The 19,872-nt window shown below is 37.8% G+C and overlaps 1 protein-coding gene and 1 long non-coding RNA gene across 4 annotated transcripts in view; one reads left to right on the top strand and one right to left on the bottom strand.

Moving 5' to 3' along the window:
• The window catches only part of RCBTB2 (RCC1 and BTB domain containing protein 2), a 37,822-nt gene extending 28,254 nt beyond the window's left edge, over nucleotides 1–9,568 (bottom strand). For all 3 annotated transcript variants that reach the window (XM_079902815.1, XM_079902814.1, XM_079902813.1), the window contains exons 1-2: nucleotides 9,401–9,568; nucleotides 1,695–1,794 (exon numbers count right to left, since the gene is read on the bottom strand). The gene's annotated coding sequence lies outside the window, so the exon portion shown is untranslated. The remainder of the gene's footprint in view (nucleotides 1–1,694; nucleotides 1,795–9,400) is intronic.
• LOC307176536 lies at nucleotides 9,396–19,703 on the top strand. The gene is made up of 3 exons (XR_013824810.1): nucleotides 9,396–9,516; nucleotides 12,217–12,368; nucleotides 18,419–19,703. It is a non-coding gene; the product is annotated as an uncharacterized lncRNA (long non-coding RNA).
• Nucleotides 19,704–19,872: the final 169 nt, after the last annotated feature.

The following is a 19,872-nucleotide window of genomic DNA, read 5'->3' as shown; positions in this document are numbered from 1 at the left end:
CCACAACACATGGCTCAGAGCAGAACACAAGATATTCGTTGAAAGCATCTTCTGAATACAGCTTTTTGTAGATTGCAGACAGCCTATATTGGGGATTCTTCTCTTTTTGGCCTCATCTTAACTGGAAATACCTTTTCCATAACTGCCCCAAGTTTACTGGAATAAAAAATAAAAAGATAAGAGAGGGAAGAGAAGAAAGAGGAAGAGAAGAGAAATTAGAAGAGGAAGGGAATTCAAAGGCAAAAAAGGAAACAAACAAGAGAAGGAAAAGGGATCTAATTAGAGAAGTGAATGCCCCTCACTGGACTTTAGGACTCCTTTGTGTCCCTAGCAGAAGGGAAATCTTGCTAATATGCTGAGATCACTGAACAGTAATCCTGGGGTTTGTTTTGTTTTGTTTCCCCACCCCATCCCTCTACCATTGTAGGTAACCAGCTTCACTGGTTTCTGGTTTCTTCTTCTGTTTCCTTTTGCAAAAATAAGCAGGCATATATATGTGTTTTTATTCCCCAGTTCTTTCTTGTACAAAATATAGCATACTTTGCATACCCTTTTGCAAGCTTTTTTTTTTTCACCTAACAATGTATCCTGGAAAGCACTCTATATCAGCTAATAGAAATTTTTTAACACCTGCATACCTTGGGTTTTTAAGGAGAAAAATGAATAGCTCTTTTCAGTGTCTTTGATCAGTTTCAAGTAGAGTAACTCTTTAAAAATTAGAATGGTGAAAAGCAGGTCATTCCGTTTATTTGACTAATCAGGTTAAGACATAATTACATGTATGGCATATGAAAATTACCATATTCAAAGAAATAACATTCAGTAAAATTCAATTAACACTAAAGATAATATTAACATCATTTCATTTTTGTCAGTCAGAATGTCCTTGAAGATTTAAAAATGATTCATGATTAATTACTATTATACAGTACTGTGAAAAAAATGATGTCAAAATCTGTAGCATTGTGGAGAATGGTTGGCTTTATTTATTTATTTATTTCCCTTTTGGCTGTGCTGCGCGGCTGGCTTGCGGGGATCTTAGTTCCCCGACCAGGGATTGAACCTGCAACCTTGGCAGTGAAATCACGGCGTTCTAACCACTGGACTGCCAGGGAATTCCCTGGTTGGCTTTTTTTTAACATTATTCCAATGTGATACAAATAAAATAGAGAAAACTAGCTTTCCCAATTTGCACTACTTGAGGAATATAGTTTGCGGAATATATGTGAGGATTATAGTTATCTCAACCTGTTATATGTGATATCACCAGGCTATTGTTATAGCAACGTTATAGTAATATATCAACATATACGTCTTAAAAATCCATAATACGCACATAGAATACCACATCCATGATGTGATAAACATGAATTCTAAATAACAGCAACAATAATAACAGTTAAAATAAACAGTTACCCGGTGCCAAGCACTAAGTGCCTTATATTACCTCATTTAATCTTTACAATAGCCAAAAAGAAACAGGTGTAATCATTGCCTCTGTTTAATGGACATATTTCAATACTTTGACTAACAGTCACCAGTCAGTCAGGGTCAGAGCCAGGACTAATTCCAAAGTCCTTGCTCTTGGACCCTCCCCTGTAATGCAGGGATATTTTAAGTTTTCCTGTGTACATTCCAGATGGTTTTACTTTGTACTGACTGGTTAGGAACATTCCCACCAAAAATGTTTGTACCTGATTGTTTCTAAATTTCTGGAGGCCAGTATTCAGTCATCTTTAACCCTGTTCCTTCTAGATCCTTGTGAAGTTGTCGTCTAGGGTAAGGTAAATGTGACTGAAAATGGAAATACATAAATAAATTCTATTAGAGAACAAAAGAAAAGGACAAGAATATACCATCTTGAAACTTTAACAAGCCAGTATTTATCTCAGAAAAATACAGTTAAAAAATTGTATCAGCTCTATTTACTGTTAGAAAGTCAGCAGCAGAGGTGCTCAATTATAAAAAGAATTAATATTATAAAATATAACTTTCAGATATTATAAGTTTTGGGAAAGGGCTTCAACAATTTGGATGCTGAAACTTACAAAACAACACTTAACGTTTAATCTATAGTATTTCAACATAAAAAAATGCAAGGGAAACCATTTGGAAAGGGAAAAACGCAAAATTTTCAAATTTTTGGAAGAAAGTATAGAAAACATCTTTATGACCTCAGGGCAGGGAAAGATTTCTTAAATGAGACACACAAGCATAAACCACAAAGGAAAGACTGGTAAATTTTACATTAAAGATTAAAACTTTGGCATAATAAAAGACAAAATGAACAAAGGGAAAAACATGCCACAGAATGGGAGAAGATATTTTCAACATATATAACTGATACCTAATTAGTATCCATAATGTATAAAGAACACCTAAAAATCAGAACAAAAAAGGCAATCCAATTTAGAAGTGGACAAAGGATACAGGCAATTCACAGAAGAAGAAATTAACAAACATATCCATGGAATTTATCATGGAAATGTAATCACAATCAGATAGATCTCACCAATCAGATCGGCAAAATTAAAGGGGATAATACATAGTGTTTGCGAGGATGAAGATCAGAAGGCACACTCATATAGCTAGAAGGAATGTAAAGTGGCACAATCACTTTTAGAGCAACTCAACAATATTTAGGTCAGAGCAGTGTCTTTCAATCTTTTTTGATACATATATGTACCTGAAACAAGAGTTTCACAAAATAATTCTTACCCTTCCTATATGAGATGCTAAGGGATATCCTCTTTCCTATTTTTTTCTATTTTACATTATTCGATTCTACCCTACCCTATTTTGTCCTTTTCTATTTCATTTTTTCAATGTTGGTTTCAGCCCACTAAGATGATTTCAATATCATTAATAAGTCATGTCTTGTAGTCTACAAAACAATGGCCTAGATGAGCTCTAGTGCGTATACAAAATTGTTTGCAATAGCAAAAAACTAGAAATAGTGGATAGAATTGATCAACAGTCTCCATCAACAGAATTTATAAACTGTGGAAAGTGTATACCACACAGCAATTAAAATAAATTATCTAGAATCAACACAGATAAGTCTCCAAAACAATTCTGATCAAAAATCACTAAGTCACAGAATGATGCATATGATACACTATTTGATAAAGTTTTAAAACATGCAGAAAACCATACTATTTTAACGTGTAATGGATACTGACATACACATGGCTGGACTTTGATGGAAATGTTTCATAAGAAAGTTTTGATGGAGATAATGTCAAAGGCAAAATTTGCCATGTAATTCTATCAATGAATTGGTGTGATATGGCTTTTCCAATTAACAAGACAGTTTTCAAGATTTTAAGCTTAAGTTAATCATCTGAGTATGGGAGGATAAGGTTACCCAATATTAAGGAAAACAAAATTGTAGAATCAGAATACCACCATTCTAACACTGCCTTTACTGCGAACATAGGAATTCAACAGAGCCTTGATAATGACAACTCATAAACCACAATTTCTTTCACTGTCAGTAAAATAAAATTTTACCAACACCATAGGAAGATAATAACTCAATAACATAGAAAAAGTACAGTATCTTAAATGCCATGGAAGAAAAATATGAAATAGAAAAAAGTGTATCAGAACGTGTTTTTTACTTCTTGTCTTAACCTGCTTACAAATTTCCCCCTTTTCTGCACAGGAGGGAGACCCAGGGCAGAGGCTGGCATTTGTATTGGGAAGCTCTTCTTCATGGTGACAGTGTCATGGCATAAGATCATCCCATATGATACGTACTGTATGTTGCTTTATTGTTTTTTTTCCTTACGTGTGTTTTGGGATACATGACTTGGCTCATATATATACTTAATTACTCACATTAAAAAGTGCCTTGTGTTTTGAAAAGTAGTTTCTTATGCATTTCCTCACTTTGTTTCAATGTAATAAAAAGAACTATGTTATTATAGAGTCTTACTGTACTGATATTTGCCTTACAATATAAAAAGAAATGGGAGAATAGGTACCTTCTTCAGCCAGAAGCTCCTGGCACTGACCTCTGCCTTCAGAGGCTCCAAACTGGACACTCAAGAGCCAATGTTCCAAGTTTTTGCATGAGTAATTTTCTTTTTTCTTTTTTTTTCTGGCCATGCCATGCAGCATGCGGGATCTTAGCTCCCTGCCCAGAGATTGAACCCATGCCCCCTGCAGTGGAAGCACAGAGTCCCAACCACTGGACCATCAGGGACTTCCCACAAGAGTAATTTTCAAAACCAAATATGTATCAACTAAGGTAATCTTTTGCATGACATTTCCTATTTTGACTGTTTTTCTAAACTTGTAGAGTTCAGTAATTTATTTCCATATTATCCCTGTTTGGGACAGATAATTCCTTTTCGTACATATTGTATTTTGAGAGTTTTCCCTATACTCTTAATAACTACACAGTTGAAGATCAGTGGACAAGATGACAGTCTTTCAGTAACTGAACAAGATAAACATACCCATCCCTAATCCTCTTAAAGAACAAATAATTCACTTCCCTGTACAAAGCATATAATAAGCAGTCTCTACATGTTATTAATGGTAATCAGTATTAATCAGTGTGTCTGCTAATATGACAATGTGTCGTATTACTTAATAATGCTTCTGACCTAAATGAGTTAAACTGATTATAGGACATTCATTTGCCTAATTCATTCAACAAACATTGACTTAGTGCCTGCAGTGGGCACTAAATTGAAAGCAAATACATAAAAAAAAAAAGAAGTAACTTGGAGCAAAAGGATATCCAGCTGGTAGCTGCCTGTGTCAATATTACCCCAACCCAGTAGTATGCAAAGGCCTTAAGAGCTAATAAACTAGATACACTGTATCTGAGAGAAGGCATTTTCCATGGAAATTGTTCTCTTGCAATTAACTAGAAGCTTCTAAATGCTGGTATCTGTTTTCTAAAAGTGATCCCAGAAGGAAAAAAGGAAGAATTTTTGCAGAGAAAGTCCAGTGTCATGTATATTTTAAAATTCAACTTAACAGTATGAGGTCAAATCTAAAGCTATGCTTGAGACACATAATGTATAGAAAAGTTTTCTTGCAATACATAACTCAATGCTCTCAACAAATTCTCCCATCTGGGCAACACAGTTGATGATGCTTTTATAATCAAAGAAACAAGGCATGAAGGAAAACCAATGTCTTTTAGGACACCAGCATACAGTTTACAGTATCAGTGTGTTAACGAGCTCCAGACCAAGTACATGTCAGTGGGATAATGAGGGTTCCCACCTATATGCTTAGCTGAGTCATTAAATGGTATGTCATCAGAAAGCTAGAAATAATATAAATACGTATAAATGTAATATAAAATAATTAAACATGATCCCAATTATCGCTTGCAAAAAAGGATGATAGGCATAATTTACCTCCACTTGAATGAGCTGCCATAAGTCAATGACAAATAACAGTAAGATACCCTACACAGCTGCTAACTAAAGTGGGACAATTATAAACAGGATGGACAAAACTAAAAAACTAAAAGCCGAACTAAAACTAAAGCACAACCTCAGTGGGAATGGTATTGCCATATGTGTATGATAAACAGCAAACTGACTTATGAAACACAGAAACATAGTTGCTATTTTAATGATTTCACTGTACAAAGGTTTCCAAACTTCGCCAAGAGTGATGAAGTAGAGCTTTAATCCAAACCAAAGTTGCATTTAGTTCGAAAATATTACTGAGCTCATTAAAGTTGGTCTTTTCGGCCAAGCACAGCAAAAAGTGTCACTTTCAAATACGAAAAATAATCAACGTAAACTATACAAATATTTTTAGATTGTTATACTAGCCAAAATGAACTGATACTTGAGACATTTGTAAATCCATTTGAATTTTAGATTCTTATATATCTAATACAATTTTTTTTAAAGCCCTTAACATGCCTATTAAATAGAATACTAACTGTTAACCATCTCTGCCCCACAATGTAAATATTCATTCAACATGGTAGCCCCTCTTGGCCTTGGCTCATTTCCATTTATGATTCAAACTGTTCAGTCAAATACATTCAGCGTAATACAGAACATATTATAATGGGGTCACAATTCATGATTTACTCACATTCTGGTATTTGTCAATGTCTTGCTCCCCGGGGAGACAGAGGTACTATTGGGTTGGCCAAAAAGTTCGTTCGGGTTTTTTCCATAGAATGTTACGGGAACACCCAAACGAACTTTTTGGCCAACCCAATAGATATGAGCTCAGGTTAGATTAGCAAGGCTGAAGACACATAGAAGACACACCCCAGTGTCACAGGCATGCTGAAAGAAACTACTACACCTTAAATTCCCTGGAGACTTTCACGTTAAGATGAGGTCACTGTGTGAATTAGACACATGTTCCTTCTGGATAATGAAAGCGAGAAGGATCATATCAGCCTTCCATTGAAGGACACTATGAATATCCCTTTCAGGGAGGGAAGCTATTTGCTCCTTTTAAGTAAGTATCCTCATTTAGCCCTCCATTTTCATGAAAAGGAGTCCCTGATGCCAACCTACAACGCTGATCATTCCATTCCATCATTCCATTCTCTTCCAAAGATATTCTCATATCTCTTTCCTGGTCAATTTTGATTTATAGTAAGTCAACTCCAGTAAACCTCAAAAGTAACAGCATCTTAGGGGCATTTTAATTTCACTTTAACCACGTGATAAAACCAAAATTAAATATGACAAACTGCTAAAGTCATAAGCAAATCCCATGGGTACTCTACATTTATAGTTTTAGATTAATAGCTTTTGATATTTAAACACAGTGTTTGTAATCCACTTAAGTAAAGGACCCAAAGGGAAAAACACTTCACTTTCTAAAATTGTTCCTATCAGCCTCTTTCACTAAGCATCCTTTAATTACGGAGTGCAATTTGGCTAGGCTTGTCTGGTTCCTTCAGAAATCTCAAAGAGCAATAATTTAGTAACTTAAAGCATGACATCATACCAGGTGAATCTTCAACACAGTTCCAAATAAAGAAAATCAACAACCACTCTTAGAAAACAACTTCACCTAGTCATCCACAGTCAGCGGGACATTAAGAAGCAACTGCAAAGTGCAGTAAAACGTGAAGAAAATATACATGTTTTTTTTCAACCCATCTGTAGTATTCGTTTGGCCAGTCTTTTCCATTCAAGAGCCCAGTCTCTTCATTTAATTTGCTGCATTAAAGTAAAATCCTGAATAATGTGAACTTTTTGGAAAAAATATTTTTTCACCTATATACTACAAAGGACAGTTACATTTGTCACAATGGACATGCTGTGGGGCCCCATGAAACACATAGCAGAGAATGGTAAAACAAACAAAGTTCTCCCAGAAAGATACTGAATTCTAAAAACCAGTTCTCCATCATGAACATCACCTTCAGTTTATCCTTCAGACCCACCATAACCATGCTGTTGAAAATTGCAAGGCACACCTGTACTCAGTCCCCTTTCTCTGCTCTCCTTTTTTCATTTTTTATGGCACTTATAATTTTCTAACCCAATAAATAATTAATATGTTTACTGTTAATCATGCTTTGCTAGAATGTAAGCTCCAGAGGGAAGAGATCTTTGTCTATTTTGTTCACTGACATACTCTAAACAGCTAGACAACCTGATACAAAGTGGTCACTCAGTAAATGTTTTTTGAATGAATGAATGCACACTGCGACTTCAGTATAAAGTACTTCTGGAGCCAAATACCAATTTCATTTATACAGTTAACAAATATCTACTGAGCTGCCATTATGGGGAAGACAGCACATACACATACAAATCCAGAGTATCAGATAGTGATAAATGCTACAAAAGCCAAATAGAGCAGGATAAGGAGATGGACAGTGAGAGAAGTGGCTCTTTTAGATGAGGCAGTCATCTCTGAACTGATGGCAATTAATCTGAGATCTGAATGACGTTGGGTGCCATGCAGATTTGGGTGGAGGGGGAAAGTGAGCTTTGAGCATCGAGAAAATAGCAAATGCACAGGCCTAAGGGTGGAGGCCGACTTGGTAAACCCAGTAACAGCAGTTAAGGCCTGCGTGGAAGGAGTGGGGTGTGCAAGAATATAGCATTCCACCTGCCTTTACCTACTACTTAATAACGTGTATATTGCCTAGTGCCCTGGTTAAGAGAGATTACATTTCACCTTTGAGTACTCAGATTCTCTGATAGTTAAGGGCTTCTTCTATTCTAGCCTCCAAATGTCCGTATCATCACATCATATAAGATTACAAAGCACACAGTAATGACGTTAAAAATCATTCCAAGAACATCCCCAGGAGTCACGAAACTGACTTAAGTACCACTGCCCAGGAAGGTGTAAAGCCAAGCAGGAACGTAGTACTAGAAGGGTGCAAAGCCAGGAGGCTCAATAAACATTAAACAGGGACTGTCAATTCCCAGTCTGGGGGAAAGAGCGTCGTTTCAATTAAGTCGCCAAGCGCGGCATCAGGCAGCTCTACGACATGCATTTTGTTACAGTCCTGGGCTCTAACTGTTCCGACTTATTATGTAATTTCCCAAAGAACAAAAGCAAAAAGTTCACTCTGAACTAGCCTTCCAACTCAGGCAGGAAGTTCTTTCTCGGCCAGGGCAGAGCACTTGGAAAGTTTTCAGCGTCTGAAAATCCCTATTTCCGGGGCTAAGCAGGGTAGTATCTTCCAGCTTAAAATAAAGATTTATGGTGATTTCTCCCCATCCCTCCACAGCAGTTCGAAAACAGCTTCGCCGAGCTTAGTCAAACTTTCTGCGCTATCCCTCGACATCAAGACCAAATGTCGAACGCGTAATAATGAGTTTAGCGAGCCGTGGCCGGAAGCTGGGTGAATATAGATACACAGAACGGGAGCCGAGGGTCTAGGCGACATAAATGAAAACAGCAGCCTAACGAGGTCGGAGAGTGCGAAAAGAACTCCGAGGCAGGTGCCTCCCCTGCGCTGGCCGAAGGAGGAGAGGCCTCCAAGAAGGCAACAGCCCTGGTGCGAAGCCAGAGACAACCTTCGCGGCGGCGCGCCACTTCCGCCAGGCAACTCACGCATGCGCAACGCCGCCTTGGCCCGCAGCCTGGGTCAAAGTACAATCCGGGAGCCGCGCGCCCAGCCCCAGCCAGCGACTTTGCGCACGCGCGGCGACACCTCGGCCCTAGGCCTGGGCGAGGGTGTCGCTCCAGAGCCCCACTCCCAGCCCTCGCCAGACGACCTGCGCACGCGCGGAGACGCCTGGGCTCGCGGCGCGGGCGGGGCTGTCGCCCCAGGGGCTACTCCTCACCGAAACCTCGCCCGGAGCTCGGGCGGCGGGGGCGGTGTGGGGAGAGGTGGCTCGCCGCTGGGGAGGTCTGAGAGCGGCCGGCTTCTAGCCTGGCTTCCCCCCCCCGCGACTTCCTACGCCATCCCCTATGTCCTTACCACAACGCAGGCCCGAGCCACATCCGCTCCGCCTCCCAGGTCGCCGTTACTGCCCGCCGCCGCGATGAGTTGGCGCCTCCCCTTGAAGTAGCCCGGCCTCGGCGGGACGCGCTCGGGTGACCGACCGGGGAGGGAAAGAGGAGGGGTGCACGCCCGTAGGGAGGGGAGGGGAGGGGAGGGGGCCGGGCGACGGCGCCTCGCCCCTCCTCTCCGCTGCCCCCTGCCGCCCCCTGCCGCCCCCGCCCCTTTCTCGCCGACTGTCTCGGCTCCGATCAGACCCCTAGGAGTGGACACTAGCTCTCCCGCTGGGTCCATCTCCGCCGTTTCCCCGGGGATTCCGCCGTGGGAAACCCCCACCTTCTCCAGGGTTCTGGTCCCCAGAGTCTTGGGAATTTGGAGATGCCTGACCCGGAAGGGTGAGGCGCGCGGATGATGCGGCAAGCTCTTACACAGTCCCTCTCCCCCCGTCTGTGCCAGCTTTTCTACTGGTGGTCCCTCCATCAAGGAGCTCAGATCACTTCTCGCCACGGTTTCCCTGCTTTCCCCTCACTGCTGTACCTTTCTAATACAGAGGCCGAAATAATGAGTGATGGGTGCTGAAGGGATGACCTGCCTACCTGGGGACCAAGGTCTTCTGGAACAACCGCACTCTCTCTTTATTAATTTGCAGTGATTTCTTGTATTACACTGCACTTCTCTTGGCCTTAGTAGATTTTAGTAAAATGCATCACAGCCTGATAATGTGCAATAATTTCTCCCACTTTACTACACTTACGTCGGCCCCAGTGGGTTTTGGTAAAATGCTCCACAGCTGGTGTTATTAGCTGTTCCTATGGAGTAAAGCTGACTGCTTTCACACTGGCTTTTTAATGACGCAGGTTCAATGTTCAAATGATTTGCCAAAAGTAGAACAGCTGGATGGAATAACTGATTTCAACCCAGAATGACCATGTCAGTCTTTTGTTTGGTCTGGCTTTTGTCATTTCATTGGAAAAGCATCATTCCAGAATGTCTAGCTGCTTTTATGGCAGCTGCTATAGTTGGCAGATAATTATGTCTATCAGCGCATAGTCCTTTGAGCCCCAGAAGGAGGCTTGCATTTATTCGATTTTATAGGATATAAGCCGGGCAGAAATCTAACATGCACGGCATTGCATACGAAGAACTTCTCCCCCGAAACAATGTTATCCTTTGGCCTTTTAATGTAAACTGTGATATAGCCATAAGTGAAAGGACAGCTTAGAGTTTTCATTCGAAAAGGATAATCAGAAGGAGCTCCTTCAACAGTATTTATCTAAGGCGGAGGGTGGCCAGACTAAGGAGAGTAGTCAGATGAGGTGGGGTTATCACTTAAACATACCTTCCTTATACAACAATTATTTGTGATATGTCTGTCTCACTAGATTGTGAAACTCTTGAGGGCACAGATCATGCCTTATTAATACCTGTATCACAAAATGCTTAAGAATTGTTTGTGGAATCAAATTGACATTGATTATGTGCCTTTAGTTCCTCAAATATGTTTTCCTACTGCATTAAAAGACCTAAATAGGAGCATGAATCCATAGTCTACTTTCATTTTGGATGATTTGTGCCAGTTCTGGGCCTGACAGCCTGGATAGACGCACCTCTTAAGTGTGGTTGATACTAATCCAGATAGGCTTTAAGTCACCTTTTCTTATACCCTGATCAACCAGTTTTCTTCTTCCTCCTTTCCTTGTGGCAAAGCAGCATAACGCTGAGTCCACGTTAAAAAATCACTTATTTTTCCGTTCAGGAAAAGACTTTTCCTCTGATCACCATCAAAGCTAAAATTCATCATTAAACAAGTTTAGGAATTCTTTCTAATTCAAACATTCAATATTTCCTTCCACTTTGTCCCTGTATCCAGACTACATTATATTTAAGGCATTTTAAGGGATTTGAGTCACCATTTAGAGAGCAAAATTATAGAAAACCACTTTCATACAAAATGTCACACATAATTTACAAATCAACCTGTATAATAATCCTTTCCCTGCAGAAATAATGTGCTTTACAAATTAGTATTTATTTTTTAAAATTAGGGTATTCTTAAAATAAGATAGATACTTCTTAAAAGTCCTGAAGTTTTTAGTCCTGAGATTACTCCTAAATGATGAAAAACGAAAAGACAGTTTATAGCATAGACTTTCTCTGATATCTACCACTGAAACCAATTGCTAATGGGGAACTTAATGTTAAGATGTGATTACAGCAAGAATGATCAGAACAGAGGATTCAACAGGTGTAGTCCTGGAATATAGAATAGGAAACTTCCGGCAACAAATCTGACCCCTAGAGCAGCTGGAATGTGGAAAGAAATTGTTAGAATATCTCTATTTTTATCTAAATTAAGAAATCAAACTTTACTAGTATTTAATATGGAGACTGACAATACTGCATATATTTTGTGATCAGAGTACATGATCAAAAATGTGTAGAAAAAAAAATGTGTAGAAACCAACTTCCTTAGAGTACCATCAGCTCTGCAGGCAGGCATCTGATTTCACCACGTTTTGAATTTAAGTAATATCTTAAATACAATAATTTGGATTTATATAACATTTTAAATATTACAATCTTGAAATATATATAATATTTCGTTTTACCTTTATATTAACTTTTACTATGCAATAAGTAAATGTTTATTGTTTAGTCACTTTTAACATTAGACATTTATTCAGCAAATCTTGGTAATTTATATAATGTTTCTTTGCAGTAACTGTAGCTTTGTACCATCAGATTTAGAAAATCATAGAGCTGAGAGAGATTAAATATAAATCTTCATTTTATAGATGCCGTGATTGTGAAGTAAGTTGTCTCAAGTCCTTGGAATCGTAGTTGCAGTGCTTCTTCCAATCCATCCTGCCACTCGTAGGACAAATAGCAGGATTTCGTTATCTACCACATGAACGATAACAGCAACGCCATTGAACAAGATGCGAAGGTACAGGTACTTCTCATAGGACTCTAAGTAGAAGAAATTCTTTCTAACTTTTTACTTTAAAATAATTATAGATTCGCATGAAGTTGCAAAGATAGTACAGAGAGGTCCCATGTGCCTGCCCCATTTTTCCCCCTAGTTATATTTTGTAAGTGGAGGAAATTTATCAGTTAATATGTTTGTTCTCAGAAAAAGCTCAAACTGATAGGTTTAACAATGAGAGCTACAATTTTTTAAGCACCTATTTTATGTCAGCAGCTTTACCTATATTACCTCATTTAGAGCTTACAACAGTCCTGTAAGGCAAGAGGTTATCCTCAGTTTACAGGTAAAGCAACTCAGATTCCAAGAAATTAAGTCACTCCTATCAACTCTCAAGGCCAGATCTTCCTGCCTTGCATGTTCCACTTTTTCCACATTATGGACAGTTGAAGGTCATACATTCCTTACACTGTATTCCAGCTGAATCCTGACAATTATCTAACAATAAAAACATTTTCTGTATTATTATCATTTTTTAAAAATTGTGTGAGTATTTTCTCAGAAGTTAAAACTGTTTCTTTTTAAAAAGAATGGATATATATGTATATGTATATGTATAACTGATTCACTTAGTACACCTGAAACGAACACATTGTAAATCAACTAAAAATTTTTTTTAAAAACTGTTTCTTTTTAGAAAATCTGTGTACAAAAGAGTGTGTTTCATTAAATATTTCCATTTTATTTGGGACCAATAATTTTCCCCAGGGAGTTCAAAATTAAAAGCAGGAGGGAAAGATCACATGTAAGTTCCTTTCCAAAATCTTTGATTACTTTGATCTATTGACTTAGTATTGCTAAATTCTTTGAACTAGAAACTTTTACTCTGAGACATTATAGGTCACTATTTTAGAGATTAAAATTCCCATCACCACATCTGTCAAGTTTATCTACTGTTTTAGTTCTGGTTGCTTTAACAAAGTACCATAGAATGGATGGTTTATAAGTAATGGAAACTTGTTTTTCACAGTTCTAGAGGCTGGAAGTCCGAGATCAAGGTGCCAGGAGTGTGCAGTGGGGAGGATGGTGAGCCTGGGGCCAGGGGGACCATGTTAAGGCTCTATTGCATCAGCCCAGGCAGGACACAAGGAGTCCTTGAACTCAGTGTGACAGTGGGGTGGGCTTAAAGACCGAGGACAAGATGGATTTGAGAAGATTTTGAGAAAATATTCACATGGTTTTCCATAATAATAGGTCAAAAGACTGCAGTATAGTGTAGACATGGCTTTTTTATGCACTGGGAAACCAAGGAATGAATGTGACTCACCTTATTGCAATATTTGCTTTATTGTGGTGATCTGGAACCCAACCTCCAAGGTATGCCTAAGTGGGTTGCATGAGTTTTTTGGTTTCCCAGTGCATGTAAGGGTTGTGTTTGCACTGTACTGTAGTCTATTAAGCGTGCAATAGCATTATGTCTAAAAAATGTACATACCTGAAATAAAAAATGATAAAAAAAATGACAAACATCATCTGAGCCTTCAGTGAGTCGTAATCTTTTTGTTGATGGAGGGTTTGAAATACTGTGAGAATTACCAAAATGTGACACGAGACACGAAGTGAGAAAACGCTGTTAGAAAAAATGGTGCCAATAGACTTGCTCAACAGAGTGTTGCCACAAACCTTAAGTTTGTAAAAAAACACAGTATCTGCGAAGCACAATGAAGGTGTAGTACATTTAAAAAAATAGGTCAAAGCAATAGGAATGTTTTGATTGATGCTGAGAACATCTTTGATAAAATTCAATTGTCAATATTCATTTTTGATAAAAGAAATTTTGCTAAATGGCTACATACACACACTGAAAACTAGCTTCATGTTTAATGGTGAAACCCTAACAGCATGTCCATTAAATATAGTAATACAGTGGTGCTACTTATCTCTAATTAATGCTATAATGCTATTCTGGAAGTACCAGCGAATGCAGTTAGATAAGAAAGTAAAGTAAGGAATATTGAAGACTGAAAAGGATACAGAAAATTTACCATTATTTATAGATGATGCAGCTAATGCAATTAGATAAGAAAGTAAAGTAAGGAATATTGAAGACTGAAAAGGATACAGACAATTTACCATTATTTATAGATGATGCAACTAGATTTTTTGGCTAAGGGGTGCTCACAGCCTCTTTTCCCTAACTCATTGTTCCATTCCAGTTTTTGGATTGATCTAGTTCAAAGGCACTTTACAGTTGCCTGCCCCCAGAGAAAGGAGCTGTTATTGTGCCATCCTGTCTAGTGGGAGGCATTGAGAGTGGCTCTTGTGGCTCCATTTTTTTAAGGCTTGAGAAAAAAAAGTCAGAGCTTCCTCTTGTGAGACAGCCAACATACTAACTCCATTTGTGACTTTACATTCCTTGTGCCTGAAAGGCAAGCTCAGTGAGAATCCAATTGCCCCAAGTATTGTAGCAAATGCTTTTTTACTCTAGTACATGCTTCTCCTGGCCAAGTGCTCTGGCTTGTCCTTAGCCCGCATTGCAGGGGCAAGAGCCAAGATCCAGGACAGGTTTCAGGGCCTGCTTTGGTTCTGTCATGTAGGCATATACAGGGTAATGGTGTAGCCTGATCTCCCTGAGTTCAACACTAGCGCCCAGGGCAAGTTATCAGATAATAACAGTGATCACTTGCCTTGCTTTGTTTTTCTGTGCACGTGCATGTACTTTTCTTGGGGACCTTAAAGAAAAGCAGGTCAAGAGCTGAATTTGAGTTTTTCTGGATCTCTTTGTCAACCACCACCTTAATTGCTCTTACTTTTGGCATGACCAAAATATACCTTGAAAACCCAGGAATATAAACTGAAAAACTTTTAGAAATTATAGAGTTTAGTGACGTGACCAGTTACAAACTCAATATACAAAAATCAGTTAGAAAACTATAAAACTACTGAGACAGAGGAAGGCAAAATTGAGAGGAATACTGTTTTTTTATTTTTAAATTTTTAATTTATTTTTTTAACATCTTTTTTGGAGTACAGTTACTTTACAATGTTGTGTTAGTTTCTGCTGTATAACAAAGTGAATCAGCTATATATATACATATATCCCCATATCCCCTCCCTCTTGCACCTCCCTCCCACCCTCCCTATCCCACCCCTCTAGGTGGTCACAAAGCACCGAGCTGATCTCCCTGTGCCATGCGGCTGCTGCCCACTAGCCATCTATTTTACATTTGGTAGTGTATATATGTCAATGCTACTCTCTCACTTCATCCCAGCTTACCTTTCCCCCTCCCTGTGTCCTCAAGTCCATTCTCTATATCTGTGTCCTTATTCCTGTCACCTGCCCCTAGGTTCATTAGAACCTTTTTTTTTTTTTTTTTAGATTCATGTATATGTGTTAGCATTCGGTATTTGTTTTTCTCTTTCTGACTTACTTCACTCTGCATGACAGACTCTAGGTCCATCCACCTCTCTACACATAACTCAATTTCATTTCTTTTTATGGCTGAGTAATATTCCATTGTATATATGTGCCACATCTTCTCTATCCATTCATCTGTCAATGGACACTTAGGTTGCTTCCATGTCTGGCTATTGTAAATAGTGCTGCAGTGAACATTGTGGTACATGACTCTTTTTGAATTATGGTTTTCTCAGGGTATATGTCCAGTAGTGGGATTGCTGGGTCATATGGTACTTCTATTTTTAGTTTTTTGAGGAACTTCCATACTGTTCTCCATAGTGGCTGTATCAATTTACATTCCCACCAACAGTGCAGGAGGGCTCCCTTTTCTCCGCACCCTCTCCAGCATTTGTTGTTTATAGATTTTCTGATGATGCCCATTCTAACTGGTGTGAGGTGATACCTCATTGTAGTTTTGATTTGCATTTTTCTAATGATTAGTGATGTTGAGCATCCTTTCATGTGTTTGTTGGCAATCTGTATATCTTCTTTAGAGAAATGTCTGTTTAGGTCTTCTGCCCATTTTGGGATTGGGTTGTTTGTTTTTTTGATATTAAGCTGCATGAGCTATTTGTATATTTTACAGATTAATCCTTTGTCAGTTGCTTCATTTGCAAATATTTTCTCCCATTCTGAGGGTTGTCTTTTCATCTTGTTTATGGTTTCTTTGCTGTGCAAAAGCTCTGAAGTTTCATTAGGTCCCATTTGTTTATTTTTGGTTTTATTTCCATTTCTCTAAGAAGTGGGTCAAAAAGGATCTTGCTGTGATTTATGTCATAGAGTGTTCTGCCTATGTTTTCCTCTAAGAGTTTTATAGTGACTGGCCTTACATTTAGGTCTTTAATCCATTTTGAGTTTATTTTTGTGTATAGTGTTAGGAAGTGTTCTAATTTCATTCTTTTACATGTGGCTGTTCAGTTTTCCCAGCACCACTTATTGAAGAGGCTGTCTTTTCTCCATTGTATATTCCTTCCTCCTTTATCAAAGATAAGGTGACCATATGTGCATGGGTTTATCTCTGAGCTTTCTATCCTGTTCCATTGATCTATGTTTCTGTTTTTGTGCCAGTACCATACTGCCTTGATTACTGTAGCTTCGTAGTATAGTCTGAAGTGTGAGAGCCTGATTCCTCCAGCTCCGTTTTTCTTTCTCAAGATTGCTTTGGCTATTTGTTTTTAGATGGGAAGATTCAATAATGTAAGAATGTCAATTTTCCTAAGATAAATTTGTAAGTCTAATGCTATCCTAATAAGAATCTCAATGATATTATTTAAATAATTTAAAAATCCATTTGAAAGTGTGGTTTGGTAGAGCCCTTTTGAAGACAGTTTGACTTTATGTGTTAAATTTGTCCTTTGACTCAATAATCCCACCTTTAGGAATCTATTAATATGAAAAGATGTATGCAGAAGGATGTATGTCACAGCATTTTTATAATTAGGAAAAAATGGAAAACAGCCTATATGTTCTATGACAAACTAATTAGATTAATTCAAGTATGGCAAATACTGTTGGTTGCCTACCTAAAAGCCGCCCTCTCTCCCTTCCTTCCTTCCTTTCTTTTCTTCTTTCTTTCTTTTACTTTTTATTAGGAAAAATTTCAAACATATACAAAAATAAGCAGAAAGATTAATAAGCCCCCAAGTACTCATCATTCAGCTTCAGCAATTAGCAATTCACAGCCAAAATTGTTTTATCAATACTTCTCTCCACCACCACATTATTTTGAAGCATCTTATCATTTCATCTGTAAATATTTCAATGGATGTTTCTAAAAGATAAGAACTCTTTCATAAAAAGCATAACCAAAATATTATCATACTTTCAAAAACTAACATGAATTCCTTGATCATGGGACATCTTTTCAGAGTTCAAATTTTTAATTACCTTCACAAGTACCATATATATTTTTTAACAGTTTCAGTGACTCAGGATTCAAATAAAGTCTACTCATTGCAATTGGTTGATATGTCTTTTAAGTCTCTTTTAATCCATAGGTTCCCTCTTCAGTTCCTTTTGTTTCCTTGAAATTTATTTGTTAAAGAAACCAGGTTATTTGTCCTCTGGATTTTCCAAAATCTGGTTTTTGCTGAATGCACTCTTCATGCTTTTCATAAATTGGCAATCTAGAGTCTTGGTTAGATTTGGGTTCTTCTTTTTTTCTTGGCAAGATGACTTCTTAGATGGTGGCGTGTCCTTCCATCAGGAGGCATGTGATGTTGGATTGTTTCTTTCTGTGAAGTTAGTAATTGTTGATGCTCAATGCCTATATCCATACTATACTGGGCACAGTCAACTGAATTAGATTAACATCTAGTGTTATAAATGGTGATCTCCTAACTCCATCATTTCTCCTCCATTTATTAGCTGGAATACTTTTATAAACAGAAATTACTTTCCTTGATGATTTGGTTTCCCAGTGAGAGCAAGATAAGCATTTAATTCTTTCTCTTAACTTGCTAGTTTACAAAATAATGAGTTGTTTCACTAACAGTCTCCAACGGTGACCAAATGAGTTTGTCTGTCGGTATCATTGTGAATTCATGGGTTTAAACTTGCTTCATGTGTTCCTTCCCTTTTTTCTTGCTCACAGAACCCTGTTTTTGTTTAGGTAGTGATGCAGTCAGTCACAGAGAAGAAATCCTGGCTTGTGTGAGCGCATCATATCAATAGATTCTCATTGGCAGTGTCTGGGGTCGACAGGTGACTAGTCCCCGATGAAGACACTTATGAGGAAGGTCACGCTGAAGAAAGACCTCTCCACCCACTCAGCTGCTCCTTTCTTCTCTTCAGGCTTTTTTCATATTGTCTCATGATGACTTGATATTTGGAGAGCTGCTGCTGAAGCTTGGAATGTCCCAATGGATACACATGATACATATGCACAATTATGAACTTACATTGCAGTTCTAGACTTATTGACAGGGAAAGATATCTATGATATGTTGCTGATATGATATGTAACATTAAAACTATTTACATAAAATTGAACACAATTGTGTATATATGCACCAAGACCTGCCTGGAATTATGTTCATTTAAATATTAAGAGTGGTCATCTCTGAGTAGTGAGATGTTGGTGAATTTCTACTTTATTCCTTATATTTTTCTGTAAGGTTTAAGGTTTAGATTTTAATGTGAATAATCAACTTTTTAAAAAAGTATGATTCTGGGCAATTCTCATCTATCTCATGTTGCTTATAATGGATTTTTTTTCCAAACAAATATGTCCCATCATAAAAATTCTTTTTTATAAGACCGCATAACTGGCATCACATGATTTTTCTCCATGGCATAATCATCAGACAGGAAATGTTTTGATTCTGGAATAACATTTCCTGATAAACATTTGTTGGAAACATTTAAGCATTTCCTGATCTGAAAATTTTTGAGATTTTTTTTCTTTGTGTATCTTATTGTTATAATTAACAATACTCTCTAGCCCAGTGGGACAGAATCAACCTGTTGCAGGAAAAAAAAAAAACTTTGAGAAAAACATGGATTTTATTAGGAAGACATTTTCCAGTCACCAAGAAAATAAAACTGGCACAATTTTCACCTAGTGGTAAAAATAATAAGTAGTCTCCCCTTAGCCTACATTTAAGAAATTTAAATTTCTTTGGCACATTTAATTCTTGAAAGAAATTGCATATGCTAAAAGCAAAAAAGATGTTAAAATCTTTTAGGCTTTAAGAATAGTCTAGGCCTCTAGAGTAAAATTGAAAAAGGGTCTTTCTTCCAGTGATCACTTCGTTATTAAGTAGTGTATTGTTTAGCCTCCATGTGTTTGTATTTTTTACAGATCTCTTCCTGTAATTGATATGTAGTCTCATAGCGTTGTGGTCGGAAAAGATACTTGATACAATTTCAATTTTCTTAAATTTACCAAGGCTTGATTTGTGACCCAAGGTATGATCTATCCTGGAGAATGTTCCATGAGCACTTGAGAAAAATGTGTATTCTGTTGTTTTTGGATGGAATTTCCTATAAATATCAATTAAGCCCATCTTGTTTAATGTATCATTTAAAGCTTGTGTCTCCTTATTTATTTTCATTTTGGATGAT

Source organism: Stenella coeruleoalba (genome assembly GCF_951394435.1).
Source record: "Stenella coeruleoalba genome assembly, chromosome: 18".
Taxonomy (NCBI): domain Eukaryota; kingdom Metazoa; phylum Chordata; class Mammalia; order Artiodactyla; family Delphinidae; genus Stenella; species Stenella coeruleoalba.
The sequence above is the reverse complement of the archived record's forward strand: the minus strand, read 5'-3'. Positions and strand labels throughout refer to the sequence as shown.